The 24,053-nt window shown below is 38.5% G+C and overlaps 1 protein-coding gene across 5 annotated transcripts in view; it reads right to left on the reverse strand.

Moving 5' to 3' along the window:
* Fbxl20 (F-box and leucine rich repeat protein 20) overlaps positions 1 to 24,053 on the reverse strand; it is a 104,263-nt gene that overhangs the window by 68,234 nt on the left and 11,976 nt on the right. The window contains exon 2 of one of the 5 annotated variants that reach the window (XM_063251474.1): positions 4,318 to 4,623. The exons of the other annotated variants lie outside the window; for them this stretch is intronic. The gene's annotated coding sequence lies outside the window, so the exon portion shown is untranslated. The remainder of the gene's footprint in view (positions 1 to 4,317; positions 4,624 to 24,053) is intronic. 5 annotated transcript variants of the gene reach the window in all.

Here is a 24,053-nt window from a genome sequence, read left to right on the forward strand (position 1 = left end):
CTATCAGATCACAGCTTAGAAACGCTTGCTTTAGTAAAATAATACCACTGATCTCAGTAAAAAGTCCTTTTAAAAAATATAATTTCATTATTCTAAAACTGCTGTAACAGAATTTTTTAATAAAAATTATTCGTAGATATCTAGACTGGTATTAAACAGCCTTTTTTGTATTCTTTATAAATATGCGTTTACACATTAAAGAACGTTTGTTCCTATAACAAAAAAAATGGCCTGCAATACACAGTATCTTCTGTGAAAATGCCCCTTTCTTTGAAATGTGATTTTGTTACTCTTCCCTTCAATAGGGGGCCTATTTTCCCACCCTTTAAATCCAGATGGACATGGTAACCTGATCTCACTGAAAGAAGGTGGTGGAGTATTACTGCATGATTCCTAGGCTAAGCCTCACCAAACACTAAAGCTTTACTCTCTTGAATCATTCCTGCTGCCACGTAAGGAAGTCCTCTGAATGATGAGAGATCATGAGGACAAAGAGAACCAGCTGTCACTGACCAGTGCTCTCAGACTACATGAAGACCTCCTGAGACACATGAGTACCAGGCGATTCACCAGATGACTGCAGCCAATCTTTTGGAGAGATAGCCAACCCACCAGACTGAATAACTGTTTTAATCTACTATATTATACTGAGTTAATTTAGGGTCAAGGGATTGTAGGCCAGCGAGTGCTACAAAATCAAGTTCTACATTAAAAACAAAATTATGCCTCATGATTTCAATTTCCTAGATTTGAACAAAATTTATGACCAAGGCAGCCCAACAGAGACCAAGCTTCTTAGCAGCAGGAAAATTTCAGGGAGTAAGAAAAAATTTTCAGTGGTGGCATATGCCTGTCATCCCAGCATTCAGCAGGCTGAGGCAAGAGGATTGCTGCAACTCTGAGGCCAGCTTGGGTTACAAAGTGAGTCTAAGGTCAGCCTGAACTGCATAGTAAAACCTTGTCTCAAAGACAAAAAAGAAATTTCATACACAAATCTAGAGTTGAAGTGGCCATTTTTAAAAAATATTTCTTCTGGGCTAGAGATTTAGTTCAGCAGCAAGTGCCTGCCTACGTAATAAGCCTGAGGTCATGAGTTCGATCCCCAATACCAAAAACCAAAACAAAACAAATTTTTTTCTGTAAGTAATTTTCACTGGTTATGCTATTCCTCATTCAACCAACACTAAGTATTTTTTCAACGGGCTGATTTTCCTGCCAGAATCTAATAGGGAAACATTTTTTGTATGGCTACATAAATCTTTAAAAAAAAGTTTATACTGTGATTTGTCCACTCATTACCTTGTCAATAGTTGAAATCTAACTGTTTTTAGGTACTAGGTTTTTTTTTTTGGTACCAGGCATCAAACTCACGACCTCATGCCTGACGGGCAGGCACTGTGCTGCTGAGCTATAGCCCCAGCTATAATTGCTTTTACAAGCAAACTACTGTTGGTGCATTACCATGCCATGACTACATATGTCCTACTAAGAAAGATATCTCTAGATAAAAACATCAAGAAGGACTATATTTAGAAAACACATTACTTAGTAAGTCAAACTTTCTGCTTTGGACACTTTTTAGCATCTGACACAATATCCTGAGTTTTCTGTAAGCTGATTTCTGCTTTTTTAACTTAACTAAAATCCATATCCATTACCAATTCTTTGCTCAGCCCAGTATAAAGTATTTATACACTATTGTTTTCTTCTTCTACTTCTTTTTTCTTTCTATATTGGGGATTGAAACCAGGGGCACACTACAATGGAGCTATATCCCCAGCTCTTTAGAAAAATTTTTGTGGGGCTGGGGATTTAGCTCAGCAGCATAAGCACCTGCCTTGCAAGCAGGCAGTCGTGAGTTCGATCCCTGATACCGATTAAAAAAAAAAAATTTTTTTTGTTTTGAGATAATGTCTCACTAAATTGCCCCAGTTGGCTGTGAACTGAAAATCCCCTTCCTCAGCTTCCCACATGGTCCACTACATATGTGCAGCATCATGCTCCCAAGGCAACAGTGAGCTCTGACTCAGGATTAACAACCATCACCTTAATTTCAGATCCCAAAATGACACAGGGGTTGGTAAATCACAGGAAAATAGCTTGAATTCCTCATGTATATATTTGAATACATGTGCCAGAAACTGAAAACTGGCAAAATCCCTAGAATTTTCTAAGACATGTCAAATAGTAATTTTACAATTCACTTACACACTTTTTTTTTTTTTTTTTTTTTTTGATTTTGATTTTCTGAGGCCAGCTCTGTAGCCCAAGTTGGCCTCAGCCTCCTGGGTGCTGGCATTACAGACATGTAAGATACACCACCACAAACACATTCAAAATGGTATTCCAAAGCAATATTTTTAATACATCAATGTTATTATTTGCAGTAAAAGCATTTCCCATTTTAAATGTAAGAAACAAATATATACCATAGATTTTCTAACTGCATGCCCGAAATTATACTTTATAAAGAAATTTAAAAAAAACTATACAAGACCAAAGACTATTTAAAGGAAAAGCTTGAAAGAAAGTCAGATGATAACAAATTAATAGACTAAGGAAATCTATTAAGAGTTCTATATGAGTAAGACAGTGGTACTGTTAGAAACAAAATACATAAAGAATGCATGATGTAACTGTTTGGCTGGTATTGATTAGAATTCTAAATGGTATCTGGAAGGTTTTGGGAATATAAGTTTCTTTGGGGGGAGTGGTTGCTGGGAATTCAACCTATAGCCTAGAATATCCTAAGCAAGCAATCCACCTCCCCTCCACTGCCCTCCCTTTCTTTCTAGTACTATACTTGGGACTGAACCAAGGGCCTTCTCACTGAGCTCTGTCCTCAGCCCTTTTTTCACTTTTTTATTTTGAGTCAGGGTCTTGCTAAATTACCAAATTGTGTAGGCTAGACTCAAACTTGTGGTCCTTCTACCTCTGCCTACAGAGTTCTGGAAGTACATGCATGAAACACCACGCATGCTTTATTTTTCAAACAGGGTCTTGCTAAATTGCCAGGCTGGTCTCAAACTTGGAATCATCCTACTTCAGCATCCCAGAGTGCTGGTGTTACAGGGATAAAACAACTTTTTTGGGAGGGCTTTCTGAGATAGGGTCTCTCTATGTAGTTCATTCAGGCTGGCCTCAAACTCATGGTGATCCCCTTGCCTCAACCTCCCAAGTACTGGAATTATAGGTGTATATCATCACTCCTAGTTAAAACTGAGTTTTCATATAAAGTCAGTAAGATAAAAAAGATCAAGAACACAGAAGGTCCAGGTGTGGTGGCAAATGTCTGTACACCTAGCACTGGGGAGGTTGAGGCAGGAGGATCACTGTGAGTTTCAGGCCACACTGGGCTAGACAGTATTCCAGGCCAGCATGCACTACACAGCAAAACCTTGCCTCAAACCACCCTTCTAAAATAAGCGCAACAAAACAAAAAAACTCAGCAGGATTTTCCATGTCACTATATTCTGCAGTATCTGCTAGGGAGTCCTGATACTTGTCTCTATTTCCCTATATGCTTGATTTATCAGCTTTAGATATTATTCATAGGTATATTGCCTTAGAAGGTAAATGTTTTGCTTCAACTTCCATTTCCACCCTCCACATCCAGTGTAGTTTTATCACAATCTCTATAAATCAAGAGTCAGTATGGCCTTTGTCCAGAACCGCCATCTTCCAATAATTTGCCAAAATCACGAACGCAAAGGGAAAGAGGAGGGGAACCTGTTATGTCTTCTAGGCCTTTTAGAAAACATGGGACTGTTCCTTTGGCTACATACATGCGAGTCTACAATAAAGGCGATAGTGTAGACTTCAAGGGGAGGGGAATGTCACACAAACACTACCACGGCAAGACAGGAAGCGTCTCCAGTGTTACCCAGCATACTGCTGGCACTGTTGTAAGCAAAAAAGTTAAGGGCAAGACACGCACCATGAGGGCTGATGTGCATATTGAGCGTATCAACCACTCAAAGGGTTGCAACTGCTTCATGAAATGTGTCAAGGAAAATGATCAGAAACAAGAAGCCAAGGAGAAAGGGACCTGGGCAAACTGAAGTGCCAGCCTGCCCCGCCTAGAGAATGTGCTTTGTGAGAACCAGGGGAAGAAGCCTGAGTCACTGTAACCCGTTCCCTATGGATCATGGCATAAGCCGGGGATGGAGCTCTGCCACTCAGTACCCAGTTGGCAGCTAAGTGTTCCAGGCCCCACTTAAAAAAACATTCTGTGTTGTGAAGATGGGTTTCTTAACCGAACAGGTGTGAGGTGCCTTTACCTCAGAAACAAGTATTTGGAGCAGATTTTCATTTTACCTCATTAACTGTGTCAGGTCTTTACTCTTCAGTGTTTTTCTTGCTGAAAGATACTGCTAAGGTATTGTGTACATGTACATCCAGATGGCCAAATATTTATGAAATATTTATATTGGCTTGAAGATCCTGTAAATTGCCATGGGGAAAAGATGGATCAAAATAAAATGGAAGTCCATTTCAGTTAAATAACTGTTTGGGGCTTGGGATATAGCTCAGTGGCTGTATTTGCCAGGCACTGCCTGCCTGGCAAGCACAAGGTCGCGAGTTTGATTCCTGGTTCCCACCAAAAAGAGTTGTTCAAAGCACCTAAAAAAAAAAAAAAAAAAAAAAAAAGGCATTGGTATGAACACTTGACTACTATTATGAAGTGCTGAGCAAAGTGGTGAGCAGTAATGTGCTCCTTCACTCAAACTAATGACCTCATTTTTCTTTCTGCGTACTCTCACTTTTTCCTCAAGTGACATATCTATCGCTATTTCCCACATGCTCAAATATGTCACATACTCTTTCCCCATGGGGCTGAACCTCCCCAGAATCCCTTGCAACATTCTAAGGCTTCTTGAGACAGTCACACAGCCTTGGTCTTCAGCTTTTTTATTGGGTTTTACTCCCTGGATACCATATTCTTACTTTTCAAGGGCACATCCTCTAGTATTGGTGAAAAAGGGGCCCCTGAGAACTTTTTGTCTCTTGCAAGTTTAAAATATCTTAAAGTCTCACATTTGATTGATATATTGGAAATAAAATTACAAAATCAAAATCTTTTCCACTCAAGACATCCGAAGACATTTCCTAATGTATCTCTAACTTTTTATCTCACTACTCTAATATGTAATTCTATTTCTGGTCTTTTAGATGTAATCTCTGGTTACTCCTTTAGATACTTTGTTCACATGGGGGCACGCAGTACATTACCCTTAACCAGAATTTAACTTAGCCTTTTTAAAAATTATTTTATCAGCCACTTTGATATGAAGAAAATATATGATCAAAACTGGAAAATATTACACTTTTTTTAAAAATCCGGTACTAGGGATTGAACTCACGATCACACGCTTGCAAGGCAGGCACTTACGCCGCTGAGCTAAATCCCCAGCCCCCAAACTGGAAAATATTTCACAAATTTGTTTTGCACGATTTCTCACTACTTGTCCTCTCATTCTGGAATTTCTACTAGTCAAATATAGGACTTCTTGGTCTATTTTTAGATTTTTAAAATCCTACTTCATTATTGTTTCTCTGTGTTCTACTTTCTAGGAAACTGCTTCAATTTTAGTTCCAAACTTTTTATTTTATTGTTTTATTTCCAGGTATTTTCTTACCTGTTGTAAGATTTTTAAAACAGCACCCTTTTAAAGATACAGCATTTTGGGGCTGGGGATTTAGCTCAGCGGCATAAGCGCCTGCCTTGCAAGCAAGCAGTCATGAGTTCGATCCCCGGTACTAATAAAAAGGAAAAAGACAAAAAAAAAAAAAGATACAGCATTTCATTTCTTAGAAATTAGTACCCTTTCTCCACACTATTTTCTTATTCTCAGCTTTTTTTTCCCTTTGAAAGTTGACTTTTGTTGTCTGGCCTCTCTTTTTTGGAGCAATTCCTCAACTACTTGGTTACCTCGTCCTGTCCATTATATTCATTACATTAAAAAGGTGAATAAACATTCTTCATCAGAATCCTAAGCTTCTGCTTCCTTGAACCCCTTGCCCCACCAAAGGGGGAAAAAAGTTGTGTTTTCTATGGAGAAAAATAGTGGTTTACTAGCACAAGATTTAACCACTTGGTAAGTAAATCTCTGAATCATTACCAGCTTTTCTACTCAAACCACATCCTTGGTTTTGATATATATACACATTTTGGGGGCAGAATGTGGAAGGGTCTGGCTGTATATATTGCCTGGACCAGTAGTGGCAACCCTACGGCACATATGCCATACAGGGCAAGCAGGCCACACAATGGGCTGTTTGTATTACTGAAAGCTCTGAAAGGTTTGACATTACTGATGGACTCAAACTCCTGAGCTCAGTCTCTTGAAGATCTGGGAACACATAGGACTAGAGGCACAAACCACTGCCAGCTTAACCTTGTCTTAACTAATTAATTAACTGTGGTACTAGGGATGGATGAACTATAAACCCAGGTATTTTTGAGTCAGCATCTCCTTAAGTAACTAAGTTGCCCATACTGGACTTAAACTTGCCATCTTCCTGCCTCAGCCACCTCAGAATTACAAGCCTGAATCACCACACCCAGCTTTATCCTGTTATTTTATGAGACCCTTTGCTATCAATTCCTACATCTCTTTGGAGATTTTGTTAGTCATACAGACAGAACTCTATGCAGACAATGGAAGGTACTGTTTCACCCAACTGGCTAAGTCACTTAATATTCTTTAGCGGCCCCACCACACTCCCATGGCCCTGGAGAACAAATTCTAGTACTCACACAAAATAAAAAAATTTTTTTGCAATTTTTTTAGTTTTGAAACAGAGTCTCGTTGTGTAGTACAGGCTGGTCTTGAACTCATGGTGATCCTCCTGCCTCGGCCTCCCCAGGGTTGGGATCACAAGCATGCACCCACATCTGGCCTTGCACAAAATAATTTTATATGATAATTTTAGTGCACCTACATTTTCAGTGTGAATTGTCACTTACAGACAGGTGTGGAATCCCTCCCCAATGTTCAAATTAGTGCATGCAGTATTGGTTATACAGATTAATAGGTTTCATTTAAGCAGATTTAAACATGCACATCACATACTTTTTAACGCCTCCCCCTCCCAGTTTCACACACTTTTAAGGCAAGGGTTTCAATGTATATAATTACCCCTATCTATTCTTTCTTTCTTTCTCTTTTCTTTTTTGTCTTTGTCTCACTATGCACTTCAGGCTGGCCTTGAGCTCACTTGGTAGCCCAGGCAGGTCTCAAACTTGCAATAATCCTCCTGCCTCAGCCTCCTATGTGCTGGGATAGAGGCGTGAGCCATCATGCCCAGCTCCTACTTTCCAAAGAATAGCTAAATTTCTCATTTACTGTGATTTCGTCCTCCATTCATCTTTGTCCTCACGTATTCTTTTATTATGATTTTAGAACTATTTAAAGGAGACAGAGTGGGTAAAACCTCCATGGTTATCTGAAAGTTCCATGCAATAGTTTTACATATCTTGAATAAAATCATGAAAGTGTTTACTAGTTAGGTATAGTGGTGCACACTAGTAATCCTAGCATTCTGAGAGACTGAACCAAGAGAATCCCAGGTTTGAGCCCAGCCTAGAGAAGTCAGCAACTGAGACTCTGCCTTAAATTAAAAGTTTTAAAAGCATGTATGTAGTATGCAGGTACTAGGCTCAATCTCCATCACTGCAAAAACAACAACAACAAAAAACCGTATTAACATACACAGATTACAAGGCTCTTTAGCATAATTTCTTGGATAACAGAATGAAAAAGTAATTCAAAAATGAAAGCATCAAGAGGAAACTGAACAGAGTTCGAGGCCACCCTCAGGCTACATAGTGAATTCAAGGCCGGCCTGAAACCTTGTCCCAAAAGACGAAACAAAACAAAAAACCAAGAACTTCAGTTTCACAAAAAAACTTGAGAAATTTTAGTTTATCACAATCCAGTTATGTAACTTGTCATAACAAATTTAAAAAAAAAAGAAAAATTACAACTTTAGGATACATTAATAGTAAAGCAAAGGATTTACTAACTATCCTTTGTACATTTGGGGTAGTAAGTAGTAATTCTTTATTTATTTAATTGGGGGGGGGTACTGAGGATTGAACTCATGACCTTGCACTTGCCAGGCAGGCTCTTACGCCACTGAGCTGAAGCCTCAGCCTGGTAAGTAGGAATTCTAACACTATACTTAAAAAAGATAACTAATTATCACCAAAGATCCCAGGACAGTGAGCAGTGAAAAGTTCTTAAGTGATGTCTTAGGAAAAATAAGACATGGCATGAGAGATATTTAAATTCTAGAATGGTGACAGACGCAAATTAAAACAACATTGAGATTCTACCTTACTCCAGAAAAAATGGCTACTATCAAGAAATCAACCAGTAACAAATGCTGGAGGGGCTGTGGGGAAAAAGGAACCCTTTTCCACTGTTGGTGGGAATGCAGACTCGACAACCACTGTGGAAATCAGCTGAGGGAGATTCCTCAAAAAACTAGGACTAGAGGTCCCATTCAACCCAGCTATTCCCCTTATGGGTTATTTTCCTGAAAGAATTAAAAACATTATACCACGGGGCTGGGGATTTAGCTCAGCAGCATAAGCACCTGCCTTGCAAGCAGGCAATCGTGAGTTCGATCCCTGGTACCGATAAAAATGAAAAAGACAAAAAAAAAAAAAAAACATTATACCACAGTGATGTATGTACACCCATGTTTACAGCAACACAGTTTGTAACAGCCAGATCTTGGAACAACCTAAATGCCCATCGACTGAGGAATGGATAAAACAGATGTATTTTTATACAATGGAGCAATACTCTGCCATAAAGAAGGATAAACTGGAGACTTGTATAGGTAAATGGGATGCATCTTGAGATTTATCTCATTAGTGAGATAAGTAGGACATACGTATCAACATATTGCTTCATTAGTGTGACAAGTTGAAAGAAAAAAGTGTATGTATATATGTACATGTATATAAAAATAAGTTAAGATAGTTGTACTACTGATTTCTCTGAGTTGACTGAAGAGAAGAAAGATTTTTGCTGTATTGTTCAGATAACTAAATGTCTTGTGCACTGGGTGAATGATTTGAGGATGACAATGCACAATGTATGTACCATTGTTGCCTCTGACTGACGTGTTTGGAAATTTTGTTGTATTTTTTTATTTTCTTCTTCTTTTTAATCCTTGAAATAAAATGGATTTGGAAAAAAGAAAAAAATCCTACAATGGACCCGGGGATATGGCTCAGTAGCATAGCACCTGCCTGGCAAGCACAAGGTTGTGAGTTCCATTCTCAGTACTAAATAAATAAATATGCTAGAAGAGAAGAACATGACAGTTGTTTTACTGAATATCCTTTAGCTATGAAAGAAGAATTATTCTTTAAATAAGTAATTCTGTATTATTCCTGGTAATGAGCCTAGAAGAAATGAAGGCAATTTGTAGTAAGATGGATTTGGCTTAATAAATTTGTAAATCAGTAGGTACTATCTGCTAATAACCAACTTTCTCTATATCAAGGATGTGATAGGCTGAATTTTTTTTTTTCACTGAGGAGGAGCTTAAACTAGATCATTTTAAGGTTACTATCAAAAGCAACCAACAAGCCAGACCTGCTAGTACACACTTGTAATCCCAGCATTCTGGAAGTCTGATCACAAGGTCCAGCCCCCATCTCAAAATAAAAAATTAAAAATAAGGGCTAGAGATGTTGCTTGGTGCAAAAGCCCTTAGTTCAATCCCCAGTATTCCACCAAAAAGCAAACAACAACAACAACAACAAAAATAAACAAACCCCACCACAACAAAAAAACAAGCCACAAAAAAAAAATCCACCATAAATGAACACAATTTGCTCAGGAGCTAAGATTAAGATTGTTCAGTTACTTTACTAAACAGACAAAGTATGCAAGGTGCAGTGGCGCACTCCTGTAATCCCAGCATTGTGGAGGCTGAGGCAGGAATATCGTTGCAAGTGAGACCAGCCTGGGCTACAAAGTGAGCCCAAGGCCAGCCTGAACTGCATGGGAGACCTTGTCTCAAAAAGACAAAACAAAAAAACAAAACCACCACATAAAAACTATCAAAATGGGGGCTGGGGATTTAGCTCAGTGGCATAAGCACCTGCCTTGCAAGCAGGCAGTCGAGAGTTCGATCCCTGGTACTGATAAAAACGAAAAAGACAAAAAAAAAAAAAAAAACTATCAAAATGAAATTAAATGCAGATTAGTGTCACTACTGGATGAACTAGGACTTAACCCTGACCACAAGCGTGGTATCTTTCTTCTTTGGTAGTAACTGTTCAATCCTATCTGCAAATCATGATGATCCAAAATAAAAGAAAAAAACTACAACAGTTTTTTCTCATAAATCTCCATGCGTTCCTTTTTTCTCAATGCTGGGGATTGAACTCAAAGCCTCAACCATACTAAACAAACACATGTTTCTAAAAATAATGTTGGCAACCTTATATAGTTAGCTGTTCCCTTTTATGTTCCCATTTTCTTCTTTTTTTTTTGGTACCGAGGATCGAACTCATGACCTCACGCTTGCTAGGCAGGTACTTATGCCACTGAGCTACACCTCCTGTTCCCATTTTCTTAATCCCAGATTTTTGTCAATTTCTAGAGCCTGCTTTATGGAATAGTTCTATGGCTTGGTTGTAAATGACTTTATGAGGTTGCTTGCCTTCTATCATAACAATTAAACAAAAACATGTTATGCATGTTTTAAGCAATCAATACTTTTGGATACACATACATAAATGTGGCTGTCTCTTCTAGGGTCACCCTATGGCTACAGAGAAAGATCCTCTCCATTACCTGGTGAGAGAAGACCAGAAGTCCCACATTGGCTGACTAGACTTTATACTTGATTCCTGCTTTGCATTTTCAGTCTGGCATCTTTATCCCTATTCCCTTCTGGATCTGGGGTCCTGAGTCCTGAACTCTTCAACTTCAATTCTTCCAAATGCCAAAACACGTAACTTCTACAAAATTGATAGTAGGTATTCAACTACTGAGGGTGAGTTAGGAGCCAAGAGTACTAAGCCTACAGTCTGGTATGGACATACATGGCATCCCTGGCCTCAGTCTTTACTCCACCTCTTCCATGCTCTAAACTTTTCAGAGGTTCTACAGATTGACCACTAACTATTTCCTGTCAGGGCACCTGGGTTTGACCTTCCTCTTCTCTGCTAAGTCACTACAGGTCCATTTCCTCTCTTCCCATAGGAGGAGGATTATAGTTGCCTCATAGATTCAAAGATAGTTTTTAGCTCATTTTCAAAACAGCCTGGATATAATTAAAATAAGAAAGGCCTGATTTTGATACCCATGAAATCAAATAACCATGAAAATGAGCCAACAAGTCACTGTTCAAGGACTAAATGTTTACTTTGATAATTAAGTCCACACAACACAACTGAAATCAAGAACTCAAATGCTCAGTTAAATTAAAAGTTTCTTGTCTTGAAAACACAGTTATAGTTTCTAATCTCTGGCTTTCTATCTATACTTTAAAAAAATTTTTTTGGGGGGTGGTACTGGGGATTGAATTCAGAGTCTTGCACATGCTTATAAATAAACCTCTGCTGCTATGGGTCATACTCAGGACCAGCCCGTTTTATGTTTCATTTTGAGACAGGTTCTTATGGTCTTAAGACCTGTGAGCCTCCTGCCTACACCTCCTAGCAGCTGGGATTACAGGGCTATGCCACTGTAATCTAGCTCTACACATTTTTAAAAACTGTTCAGCTCCACTATCATCATCTCCTCCATGAGAACTTTCTCTAACACCCTTCCCCCTTCTTTCAGCAGTACTAGAGACTGCATCCACCTTGAGGTATGTCCTCGGCCCGTTTTTATATTTTTAAGCAGGATGGGGTTGAGCTTGCCATCCTCCAACCTTGGCCTTCCGAGAGCTGGGATTATGCACCACCACATTGAGCCCAATTCTCTTTTTAAGGGGATCTCATCACTACGCCTGGTTTATACAAAGACTGCTAAACACACTACTGCCTTTGGGGCAGTAGAAATAGAACCCTGAGCCTTGCACATGCTAGACAAACATTCTATCACTGAACTTCATACTTAGGATCCCCAGAAGATGGGGTAACTTACCTGAACCTATCTAGGTGGCAAATCATACAAAAACAAGGCTGACTTGTTTCAACTCTGTGTTTCTACGTTTTTTTCCTTAAACAAAGGTTCTTCACATTGTTCCCTGCAAGGGAAGTTTTAATCTGCACAGCACGGCTTGGAACCAGATGGATCTATCTGATAGACTTCAGTTAAGAGGCATGACTTGGCTCCCACGCACAGCCAGCCAGCCAGCCAGTCATCTATCTGCTCCATCCTCCAATCTGCTTTCTACTATAATAATACTAACATTGTAACCCCATATGCCACTCCTATTTTCTCCACTTGTCCAGAATGTTAGCAAGAATGAAGAATGATTTACTTGAGATCACATCAGAAACTGCAACATTCTCTTGGCAGATACATTCTCTTACTTCCCTTTATTACAGAGTTTAAATTTTGTCTTACTGTGTTTATTCTCTTTTAACCTATTAGACTGTAAGTTTTTAGAAGGTACATTACCCACAGTCTTTTAACACACAAGTCATACAATAAATATTTGTTGGATTAATTAACTGAAGGGCCAAAAAGTTCAAGTTTTATGGTTTTTTGCTATTTCGGTCAATATAGATTCTAAAGTCACAGACAGCAATCACCTATTAATATGGTAGACAGGTTATAACTAAGATCTTTTCCTTGCCAGATTTCCTCTAAAATATGCTGAATCATTAATTTCTGTTCTTTGTACTTATTCTCTAAAATTTCTGAAAGCTAATTTTATAATAACTTAAACATACTGAATGTGTATAGTGCACACTTAAGTCAATTTTATGGATTATGTCATTTAACCGTCACAATAACCCAGAACAGAAAGATTTGTTGTTTACATTTTATCAGTCAGAAAACTTGAGGTATGGATCATAAATATATTCCACAAGGTCCCACAGTTTTACATGTTCATTATGGGTCTCTCATTTGTATGGTAGATGACTTGAGCCATTGATGGTCCATGCATGACTATCCCATTAGGGAGCTTTTTATTAATCCTGTTAATAAAAAGACCAATAAAAGTGATTAAATCCATTCATACTACCAGTGTACAAGCCAGTGGGAATGTTTTGAGCAGTGATGTCAGACAAGTTTTGAAATTAGTTTTGCCTTAACCACTGTACTGCATGTCAATAATTAGAAAAGATCTTAAAGATCTGGCCAGGTATGGTGGCACACACCTGTAATCCCAGTACTCTGAGAAGCTAAGACAAGAGGATCACAAGTTGAAGCCCAGCTGAGACAATTCAGTGAGACCTTTGTCAAAATAAAAGAATGAAAAGGGTTGGGGCTACAGCTCAGAAAGAGGTCCCAAGTGCGATCCTCAGTACGACAAAATTACCATGTTCTAACAGATGAACACTATCATTCCTATCAAATGCATCATCAGCTCCTCTGAAGTTTCTACGTGCACTTTCTCCTCTCCTGCTGAAAGTTACTTTTTTCTCCTTTAACTAGAAGTTACAGCCCCTTCTCCATCCTTTTTACTTGAGGATCCTAAGGCCTTTCCTCTTCTGTTGCTCCACTACAATTTTATATCTGTATATAAAAAGAAACACTATCTTATTTTTTTGAGACAGGGTCTTGCTATGCAGTTCAGGCTGGTCTTAAACTCACAAAGAAGCCCAACTGGCCTCATACTCATGGCAATCCTGCGTCAGTCTCCCCAAAGTGCTGGGATACAGAAGTGGGCCACCATGCTTGGCAAAACTGTACTTTTGTCATATAAGAAAAAAGTATTCTTGTCTTCAGTCTGACTGGTAAGCACTTTATTTCTTTCTTGAAATTTCAGCTCTTCAGTTTGTCCTCCCAGACAGAGTATAAAGTCTGTCAATGGAGTTGAGTATGCAGCTTAGCAGTACAGCACTTGTTTAGCATACCTGAGAACCAGGTTCAGTCCCCATCACTGCAAAACCAAAATTCAACCCAGCCCTGATGATGTACTTAGCCAAAAAGAAAATCCCAAAATTCTGTTACCACCATTTAAATACATGTCTCATACACAACACCACAAAATTAGAAATAACAAAATCACCTCCCTGAACTCATGTATCTGGACACATTATTATCTATTTATTTAGTCTTTTGGAGACAAAGTTTTGCTATGCAGTTCAGGCTGGCCTGGAACTCAAGTTTGTAGCCCAGGGTGGCCAAGAACTCAGTTTGTAGCCCAGGCTGGCCAGGAACTCACAGCAATCCTGCCTCAGGCACCTGAGTGCTGGCATTACAGGTGTGTGCCACCATGCCTAACCTGAACATTTTAAATGCAGACAGAAAATAGTGACACAGATTTGAACCTAGGTAACCCAGTGCTTTATCTGCTTCAAACATTAAACACTAAAGTACTTCCATCCAGTGTCGTGGTACATATCCATAATTGTAGGACTCAGGAGGCTAAGGCAGAAGGCTAAGGCAGAAGGCCAACCTAGGCTACAAACTAGAGTTCAGGACCAGCCTGAACTGCATAGCAAAACCCTATCTCAAAAAGACCAAAAACCGGGCTGAGGATTTAGTTCAGCGGCATAAGTGCCTGCCTTGCAAGCAGGCAGTCGTGAGTTCGATCCCCGGTACCGATAAAAAGGAAAAAGACACACACACACACACAAAAAAAAGACCAAAAACCCTCAAAACAAAACAACACCAAACCAAACCAGTTTCAAGCCAGTGTTACCCAAATATGGTACTCAGATCAGAGCATGGAGATTATAATTCAAACTTCTTAAAAAGACATAATCATTCAAGTGATTTGCCCGCTCTCCAGGTGTTTTTTTAAGCAAGGTAAAGTTTAAGAACCAGTTCTGTAAGCTGTAGTTCTTTTTTTTTTTAATTTTATTTAAAAGGAAAAAGAGAAAAAACAAAATAAAACAAAGTGGTGTAAGGGTACACGTAATACAAAACTACAAAAAAAAAAAAAAAAAAAAAAAAAAAAAGTAAGAAATCACCAGTTAATAGATTACACATTATCATCTTAGAGATAGTTGCTCAAGTCACAGTATCAGAGCATACAAAGTGGATATTCAAACAGAGACTACAAACAGTTGTGTTCAATGATCCAACCAAAAACATTAATGTGGTCATCTATTTAATACCCCTAAACACACTTGCAGTTGTATCCTTTAGAGCACTTTTTTCCCCTCTCTTTTTTACAACAAAATTTACACATTTTGGGTTCTATAACTCCGTAGTTCTTATTACCTTTTTTTTTTGGAAGAGAATAAAGTCAAATATGGCAAAACAAAGCTGTCAGTCAAAACCAAGGATAGACATAGTACATGATGTAAAAACAGAGTACAAGGTTATCAACAATCGTTACCATAATGCCTCTTGCTTCCTTAAAAAGAATTGTCTATCTCATTAGGTATTATAAAGTTGAACAAAACAGTTGAGAACAAGACCAATAAAACTTAAACATTGTAAACATTACAGGACTTCCAAAGGAGATAATAGTCAAACCAGAATGGGCATCTTAGTGAATCTTACTGCCTTCCAAGTAGTTGCCTATACCCTCAAACTTGATACTATCATACAGAACGGAACAGAGTCTAATCAGTCAAAATAAGATAGTGGGAGTATTACAGGACTTCAAATCAAGTTAACAGGAAATCAAAAAAAGTTACTATAATATATCCTGCTAATTTTTAAAATTTTTCCTCTTAATTAAAAAAACCATAAAAAATAACTAAATAATTTTTTCAATGAATAAGGGAGAGGTTGAGATAAAAGAGGACATAACAACATAACAATACAGGTCAAAACATGACTGTTTCAGCAACCTAGTGCTTTACCACCAAATAACCCGACTTAACAGTAGTTACCATAGTGTCTGTCTTTTTCCTTGAAATATTTGAATAAAACTTCATATACTATAGCTTCAAATATTTCCATATCAAGAAACCCAGAATAAAGACATTCCAATTAATAAGTGAAAACTTTATAAGGCTTCAAGGCCACATAATGGGGAATCATGATTACCACATACTTTTATATATTTGAATCATTACTTACATTAGGGAAACTATTTGGTATTCACACATGCGAGATTGATTTATTTCACTTATGAGTATGGTCTCAAGCTGCGCCCATTTATTGATAAACATCTCAATGTGATCCTTCTTTATAGCTGAGTAATACTCCATTGTACAGAAATATCACAACTTTTTTATCCATTCTTCAGTTGATGGACACTTGGGTTGTTTCCAAGATCTGGTGATTACAAATTGTGCTGCTATAAACATAGGTGCACATATATCACAGTGGTGCGATGCTTTCAGTTCTTCTGGGAATATGCCTAGAAGTGGAATAGCTGGAACAAATGGGACTTCCAATCCCAGCTTTTTGAGAAATCTCCAGACTGACCTCCACAAAGGTTGTACCAGTCTACACTCCCACCAACAGTGTAGGAGAGTTCCTTTTTCCCCACAGCCTCTCCAGCATTTGTTGTTGTTGGTTTTCTTGATCCTGGCCATTCTTTCAGGAGTGAGATGGAATTTCAGTGTGGTTTTAAGCTGTAGTTCTTGCAAAGCTCTGCACTGGACTCCTTATGATAATGTTCACCATATTGTTTAAACTACTAAACATGTTTTATATTAAAGCTGAGAACATCCTAACTGGTTACATAAAAATGAGCATACAAACTCTACAGCTTTGTAATGACAGCAAATCCTGTCAGTTATACTTTCAAAATACAGCTTAAGCATCCGTAACTCACAAATCTGAAATGCTTCCAAGTCCAAACTTTCTGGGTATCAACACAACCTCGTAAGTAGGAAATGTACTACCTATCTGACCTTGTGTGACAGGTCACAGAAAAAACAAAGGTACAGTAAAATTACCTATGAAATTACTATATAAAATTATCTTTAGGCTTCATGTAGGTATACATGAAACAAATTTCAAGTTCAGACTTAGATCCTAGGCCCAAGACTTATCTATCTATCTATCTATATATAAATTTTTTCTAAAAAAAGGTCTGAAGGGGCTGGGGATTTAGCTCAGTGGCATAAGCACCTGCCTTGCAAGCGCGCAGTCCTGGTACCAGAAGGAAAAAAAAAAGGTCTAGAGATGTAGTTTAGTGGTGCAGCATCTAGCTAGTATGTATAAGGACCTGGAATTCCAGCTACTCAGGAGGCTGAAGCAAAAACAGCTCAAGTTTGAGGATAATCTAGGCAGCTTGGCAAGACCCTATCTCCAAATAGAAAAAAGGGCTGGGTACATAGTGCGACACTCACACAGTTAGATCCTAGTACTTCAAAAAGTAAAAAAGGACACTTTCATCTTCACTGCCGTATTTGTTCTTTTCTTTCTATAACGGTCTTTCCTCAGGTAACCACAAGCCTGGCTTCATCATTTCTGTAAGTCAGCTCAAACTTTATCTAATTAGTGGGGTTTCCTAATCCACTCCATATAAAATACCAACCATGCCTAGTTCTCAACCCCCTTTTGTCGTCTTTTATTTCTACCAGCATCATATATATATATGTTCTTATCTGTTGTAAATTCCCCCATTACTAGATTTTACATTTCACTAGAGGAGGATTTGGTCTACTTTGTCTTTATACCTCCAGCATCTATTAATAAAAGTAATTTGTAAAAACATAAAAAACCATACAGCATGCAAAAATAAAACTAACAAAAACTGCACAATCTGTGTGTTTGTGTCGTGGTGTTGCTTAAAGCCAGGACCATGTACACACTGGGCAAACACTCTATCAGCAAGGTACATCATTAGCACTCTGTGTAGGATTTTAAAAAGCACTAAAAATAGGTTGATGGAGTAAGTTACAATTATGCATGCCTTTAGTACACAGTAAGTTAAACTGTAGTACTGGCAATAAAATAGAAGAAATAGGACACACTTCAAAAACAGATTAGGCCAGGCATGGTGGTGTATGCCTGCAAATCCAGCACTGGAGAGGCTGAGACAGAAGGACTGCCTCAATTTCAAGGCCAGCCTGGGCTACATAGTGAGTTCAAGGCTAGCGTGGACTCTGTAGACTTGTCTCAAAAAGATAAAAAGTGAGGCTGGGGATTTAGTTCAGTGGCATAAGCACCTGCCTTGCAAGCATGTGGTCATGAAGTTCAATCCCCGGTTCCAAAAAACAAAACAAAACAAAACAAAACAACAAAACACACAGGAGGCTAAGACAGGAGGGTCATTGCAAATTCGAGACCAGCCTGGGCTACATAGTAAGCCCAGGTCAGCCTGAACTGCATAGTGAGATCCTACCTCAAGAACAAAAACAAAAACAGATCTATGAATGAATTTGAGTGTTTTACACTACAAATGGCATGTTATAACCTAGGAGAAGGCCAAGATGTGGTGGTGAGCACCTGTAATCACAGTACTTGGGAGGCTGAGACAGAAGATCCCCGTAAGTTTGAGGCCAGCCTAGTCTAAAAAGAAAGACCCTATGCCTAATAAGTTATTATTTATGGAAGAAATAAAAGTCAATAAAACATGAGCAAAACAAAAAGACATAATAAGTTGGGAAACATCAAGAGTTTTATAAATTTGAGGAACTTGGACATACACCTGTAATTCCAACACTCAGGGAGATTAAGGCAGGAGGATTGCAAGTTGGAGCCCAGCCCCCAAAACTCAGTGAGACCCTGTCTCAAAATAAAAAATAAATAATAAGAAATAAATAAATAAAGGGAGCTGGGTTCTGTTTTTTGGCCTGAGTAGGTACTGCAAATAAAAAAGTGACGAAAAAAAGTTCTTTCATTTACTATTAGCCAAAGCATAAATTAGGAGCAAAGAAAAAGCATCTGATAAGCTAATCTACAATCTAGAAATCCTTCTTGGCATTTACCATAAAATACACTTGCACATGTCTACAATAAGACGAGCACAAGAACATTCTTTCCATTTTTCTTTACATAAAAGGAGAAATAGCCTACAGGTCCAATAATAGCAAATTAGCTACATAAACTAGACTATAGTTCAACTCCTGCCTGGGGAATTAGTAAGACTCTATTTCAAAATAACAGGAGCTGGGGATATAGTTCAGTGGCACAAGTGCCTGCCTTGCAACCAATTCCTGAGTTCAATTCTGGTACCAAAATAACAATAACAAAACCAAAACCAAAATCAATAAAAGAACTGGGAATATAATTTAGTGGTAGAGTAACCCTGGGTTTGATTCCTACCACTATCAAACCAAAATAAACCAAGACAAACCTATTTTTTTGGGTGCTAGAATTAGATACATTATGCAACAGTAAAAAAAAAAAATCTAGTCCTATTATATTGTACATAAAGTACATATAAGAAAGACATATTATGAAGTCAACTATGAGTCGGGTGTGGCATGGCCTGTAATCCCAGCATGTGGGAGGTTAAGACAGGAGGAGAGCCACAAGTTACATAGTTCAAGACCAGCCTGAACCATACAGTGAAACCCTACCTCAAAAAAAGACCAAAAAGAAAAAAAAAGTCATCAACTATGTAACTATGTACACAGATACAAAACCCTGGAAAGGTAACCAGGTCTTGTTATGCTCCCCAGGCTGGCCTCCAACTCTCAAGGTACCTGCTTCATCCTACTGAGTAGCTAGGCTTACACCATCTTTATTTCTTGAAATGGAAATGGGTAGGGTGGAGAAAGATAAGGGTTGTGTCAGAGAAATTTTATACTTAAAATGTTTTAACATTTGGGGGACCAGTTTGCTCCCAGTATCAACAAAACAAGACAAAAAAAACACCACTGCCATCAACAACAACAGTTTTTTGGGTGCTAGAAAATGAATCCAAGACTTGCTCAGGATAAGCAAACACTGTACCGCTAAACTACCCAAAACCTATTTTCAAAAAGAGGACAAAACACTATGTATAGCATATGTCTAGTAAAATCTTTTCTGTTCATAAACTGTAAGAATGTAATAGATATGTAGCTTACAAAATGCTACCTAATAAACAGTTAACAATGGTGATCTCCGACATTAAGATAGAGAAAGGGAGACTTATTATTTACTTAAAACTTACTGTAAGATGAATAAAAATACTGTATTTTAACTTCTCTTCCAAGAACAAACACTATAGCAACAGTCTAACCTCCAATTGCAGTCCCAATTTAAACCACAGGCTTTCTCCCATAACTGTCTTATTTTTGCAAACATAGAAGTGAGTGAAAGAAGCTGGAGTGGCAGTGCATGCCTATAACCTCTGCACCCACAGTGAATTCAAGACCACCCTGAACTACAGAAGGTCTAGTTCTCCAGTAAATAAGTAAATAAATAAACAAACAAACAAACTGGGTGAAAGAAAGACATGCATGTCACTAGAATGTAATTAAAATGGAGGAAAATGAGGCTACTTTAGTAAAAGTAGTTGATTCTCAAGTTTCTGTTAGGTAAAGAATGTTGACATTTCAGAGACTGCTCAGTTAACCAGCCTCAGTCCAACTCAGCTGCAATGAATGAAAACTACGAGGAAGTTTATTGAGCCAGTTCTTCGCTAAATTTTGATTAGACTTCAACCTGATTATTCCCTTTTTAAAAAGGGTATCATTGTGTAAGGTCCTGAGTTCAATTTCCTGGTACCAAAAAGAAATAAAACAAAATAACAACAACAAAAAGGATCATCAACATGAATCATAACAACTAGATGCAAATATATGTCTGTCCACGGATCTTCAAACTGAATGCGTGTCCAGTCCTAATGCCACAAAAGAATATATAATGTAGGGAATGCAGAGCACATTACATTCTCTGCCAGATCCCAGCATGATGCAGCTTTGAATCCTGTGGTTTTTTAATTTTTATATTAATTAACCTCTGAAGCAATACTATTACTGAGGATATTAACCAAACCCTCAGGAATCTGACAACAGCCAGTACATAAAAAGCAAACAATAAAACTGGGGACTAAAAAAAAAAAAAAAAAACAAACCAGGGACTAGTAAGATAGTATTTTCAAAAGTAAAAACATAATGTTAGGGGACTGGGGATTTAGCTCAGCGGCATAAGCACCTGCCTTGCAAGCAGGCAGTTGTGAGTTCGATTCCCTGGTACCGATAAAAAGTTAAAAAAAAAAAAAAAAAGATAATGTAACACTATGTATAACTTTCATTTGGATACAGTGATTAGTGGGTTCTGTTTATTTATTTATTTTTTTTCTTTGAGACAGGTCTCCCTATGTAGTTCAGACTGGCCTTGAACTTGGAGTGCTCCTTTTGCCTCAGCCTCCCAAGGGCTTGCCATGCCAGGTTAGAGTGGTTTGACAGTGTTTAGAAAAGTCAGACTGAGGGGCTGGGGATTTAGCTCAGCAGCAAAAGCACCTGCATGGCAAGTAGGCAGTCCTGAGTTCAATCACTGGTACCGACAAAAAGGAAAAAGACAAAAAAAAAAAAAAAGTCAGGCTGATCCTGACCATAACCCCACATCACAGTTTGTGGGGAGCACCATTTATCAACGCAAATTTTTTTTAAAGGGAGTAAAACAAAACAGTAAAGTGAAATAACAACAACAAAAAGCCAGTAACAGGACAGTGGGAAATCCACAGTTGTTATTACACTGCATATTGTTATCCTCTAATCAGCTGCCCAGACCACTGGCCCCAGGCCAGCAAAACCAATCCAATAACATAAAGGTCAGCTTGCTTCCCTATTTCAGTTGTTATCATCTCAGCCCGTGATGAGTCTATCGGGATGGGGGCCAGAGGCAGAGGCAGCTTCTTTGCTCTTTCTCCCTGGCCAACAGGGGTCCCTCAGCACACAGGGAGCCCTGCAAGGCTTCCCTGTTGCTTCTTAGCTAGCAGGGCCTCCACTGGTGCATGGTGGGATGGGGGCCACTTTGTCTCCTTACTGCTTCTTCCTGGCAGCTGGCGGGACCTCCCTCCACCAACACTGCGGGAGTTGAAGGCCGCATTTCTTCCCTACTACTTATCAATGCAAATTTTAAGGTATTTAAATAATGTAAACACTCCACAAGATGAGCTCAGGCCTTCATATTCTTTTGGATATTACAATTTATTTTAATTCTACTAAATTTGATATTTCATCTAAAACATTTCTATTTTCATAAAATAGGGTATTCTAAATACTATTTTTAACTCAGTAACAGTATAGTTACTACCTTTCATCTTTAATAATATACTTCCTGAAATTTAAGTAAAACACGGTCTAGACCAATGACAGTGAACCTTTTAGAGTTTTCAAGGATGTGAATAGCCTGCTGCAGCACGCATGTCATAGGTTTGCCAATACTGGTCTAGACTAAGTCAAATCCAAGAGTAAGATTTTCAAAAGGGCTGAAGAATGAAACCCAAAGCTATACTCAGTGTTCTAGAAATGTTAAGGGGTTTTTGGTTTGTTTTGAAGAGATGGGGTGTTAATATGTTGCCCAAGATGGCCTCAAACTCCTGGACTTAAACGATCCTTCTGCCTAAACCAGAGTATAGGTACACTACTATGCCCAGCTAAATCCTTCCTTTGAAACGTAATACCTCATTCCTAAAGTTTCATAGTAAGAACTGCACTGAAGGTAATCAAGAGGCTTGGTGAGGTAGCACACAGCACTCAGGAAGCTGAGGTGGGAGAGCCGCCCTAAGTTTGAAGCCAGCCTGAGCTATACAGTGGATTGAAGGCTAGGCTGAACTATGTAGCAAGATACTATCTCAAACCAAACCAAACTAACCTGCCAAAACCTGAGAGGCAGACGCAGGATAACAAGTTTAAGTCTGGCCAATTTAGTGAGATCCTGTCTCAAAATTTAAAAAAAAGGCTGAGGATGCAGTTCATTGTGAAGACCCGAGGTTCAATCCCCAATTCTTAAGGGGATGGTTAGTAATCAAGAGTCAGGAATGGGGGCTGGGGATTTAGCTTAGCGGCATAAGCACCTGCCTTGCAAGCAGGTGGTCATGAGTTCGATCCCTGATACCGACAAAAAAAAAAAAAAAAAAAGAGTCAGGAATGGAAGTGGATGTCTGCAATCCTAGTACTAGTACTAGAAGGCAGAGACAGTTTGATATGGCCTGGGCTATATAACTTTTTCCAAAACAAAATGGAAGAGTAACCAGAGCAGTTTCACCCTATAAATAGATGATCTACTAAAAGCTTCTTGTCTAACTTTGATTTACTATACAGTACCTGAAATTTATTTCTTGGTATGATCTATGGAAAATATTTCTTTGTGGTTGTTTAGGGAAATTTCTTAAGTTGGCTAGTAAGTATGTTAATAAGCCAAAGAATGGAAAATAAGCTAAAGTTTTAGCCTGATTTTCATACTCTGCAGTTCCCACACCATTAACTTGGCTCAACTCTATTAATTAACCTAACAAAACACCTTATTAATGCCTGCTATGAGTCAAAAGAATGAGGGACTGGGAGTGTAGTTCAAATGCCTAGCAGACATAAGGCACTGAGTTTCATAGAGCATTGAAAAGGAAAACAAACAAACGAAAACATAGATTTAGAGGGTGAGCAGTTAAACAAAAATCTCATTCGTGCTGGAAGCAATAGTGCATGCCTGTAATTCCAGCATTCAGGAAGCTGAGGTAGGAGGACTGCTTTAAGGTCAGCCAGTGCTACAAAGTGAGTTCAAGGCCAACCTGAACAAACTGTCAAAAAGACAAAACCAAAAATAGCAACGAACACCCAAAAAATCAAAAAAACTCATTCTGTCATTACACCCTAGGGACAAGTACAACAAACTTCAAGCTAACGAGATTAAAAGTTGTGTCTCTTAAAATTAAGCTGTTTAGGGGCTGGGGATTTAGCTCAGCGGCATGCGCACCTGCCTTGCAAGCAAGCAGTTGTGAGTTCAATCCCCAGTACGGATAAAAAAGGAAAAAGACAAAAAAAAAAAAAAAAAAAAAGCTGTTTAGTGCTTGGGAAAACAGCTTTTTGGAGCACCTGCTTTCAAAATAGCCATCCTATTAAAGGAGAATAAGCAGCAGATTCCATATATGAGACTCATTGTTAT

The sequence above is a fragment of the Cavia porcellus genome, unplaced genomic scaffold (genome assembly GCF_034190915.1).
Source record: "Cavia porcellus strain 051 isolate PalLab524CR breed Dunkin Hartley unplaced genomic scaffold, mCavPor4.1 scaffold_6, whole genome shotgun sequence".
Taxonomy (NCBI): domain Eukaryota; kingdom Metazoa; phylum Chordata; class Mammalia; order Rodentia; family Caviidae; genus Cavia; species Cavia porcellus.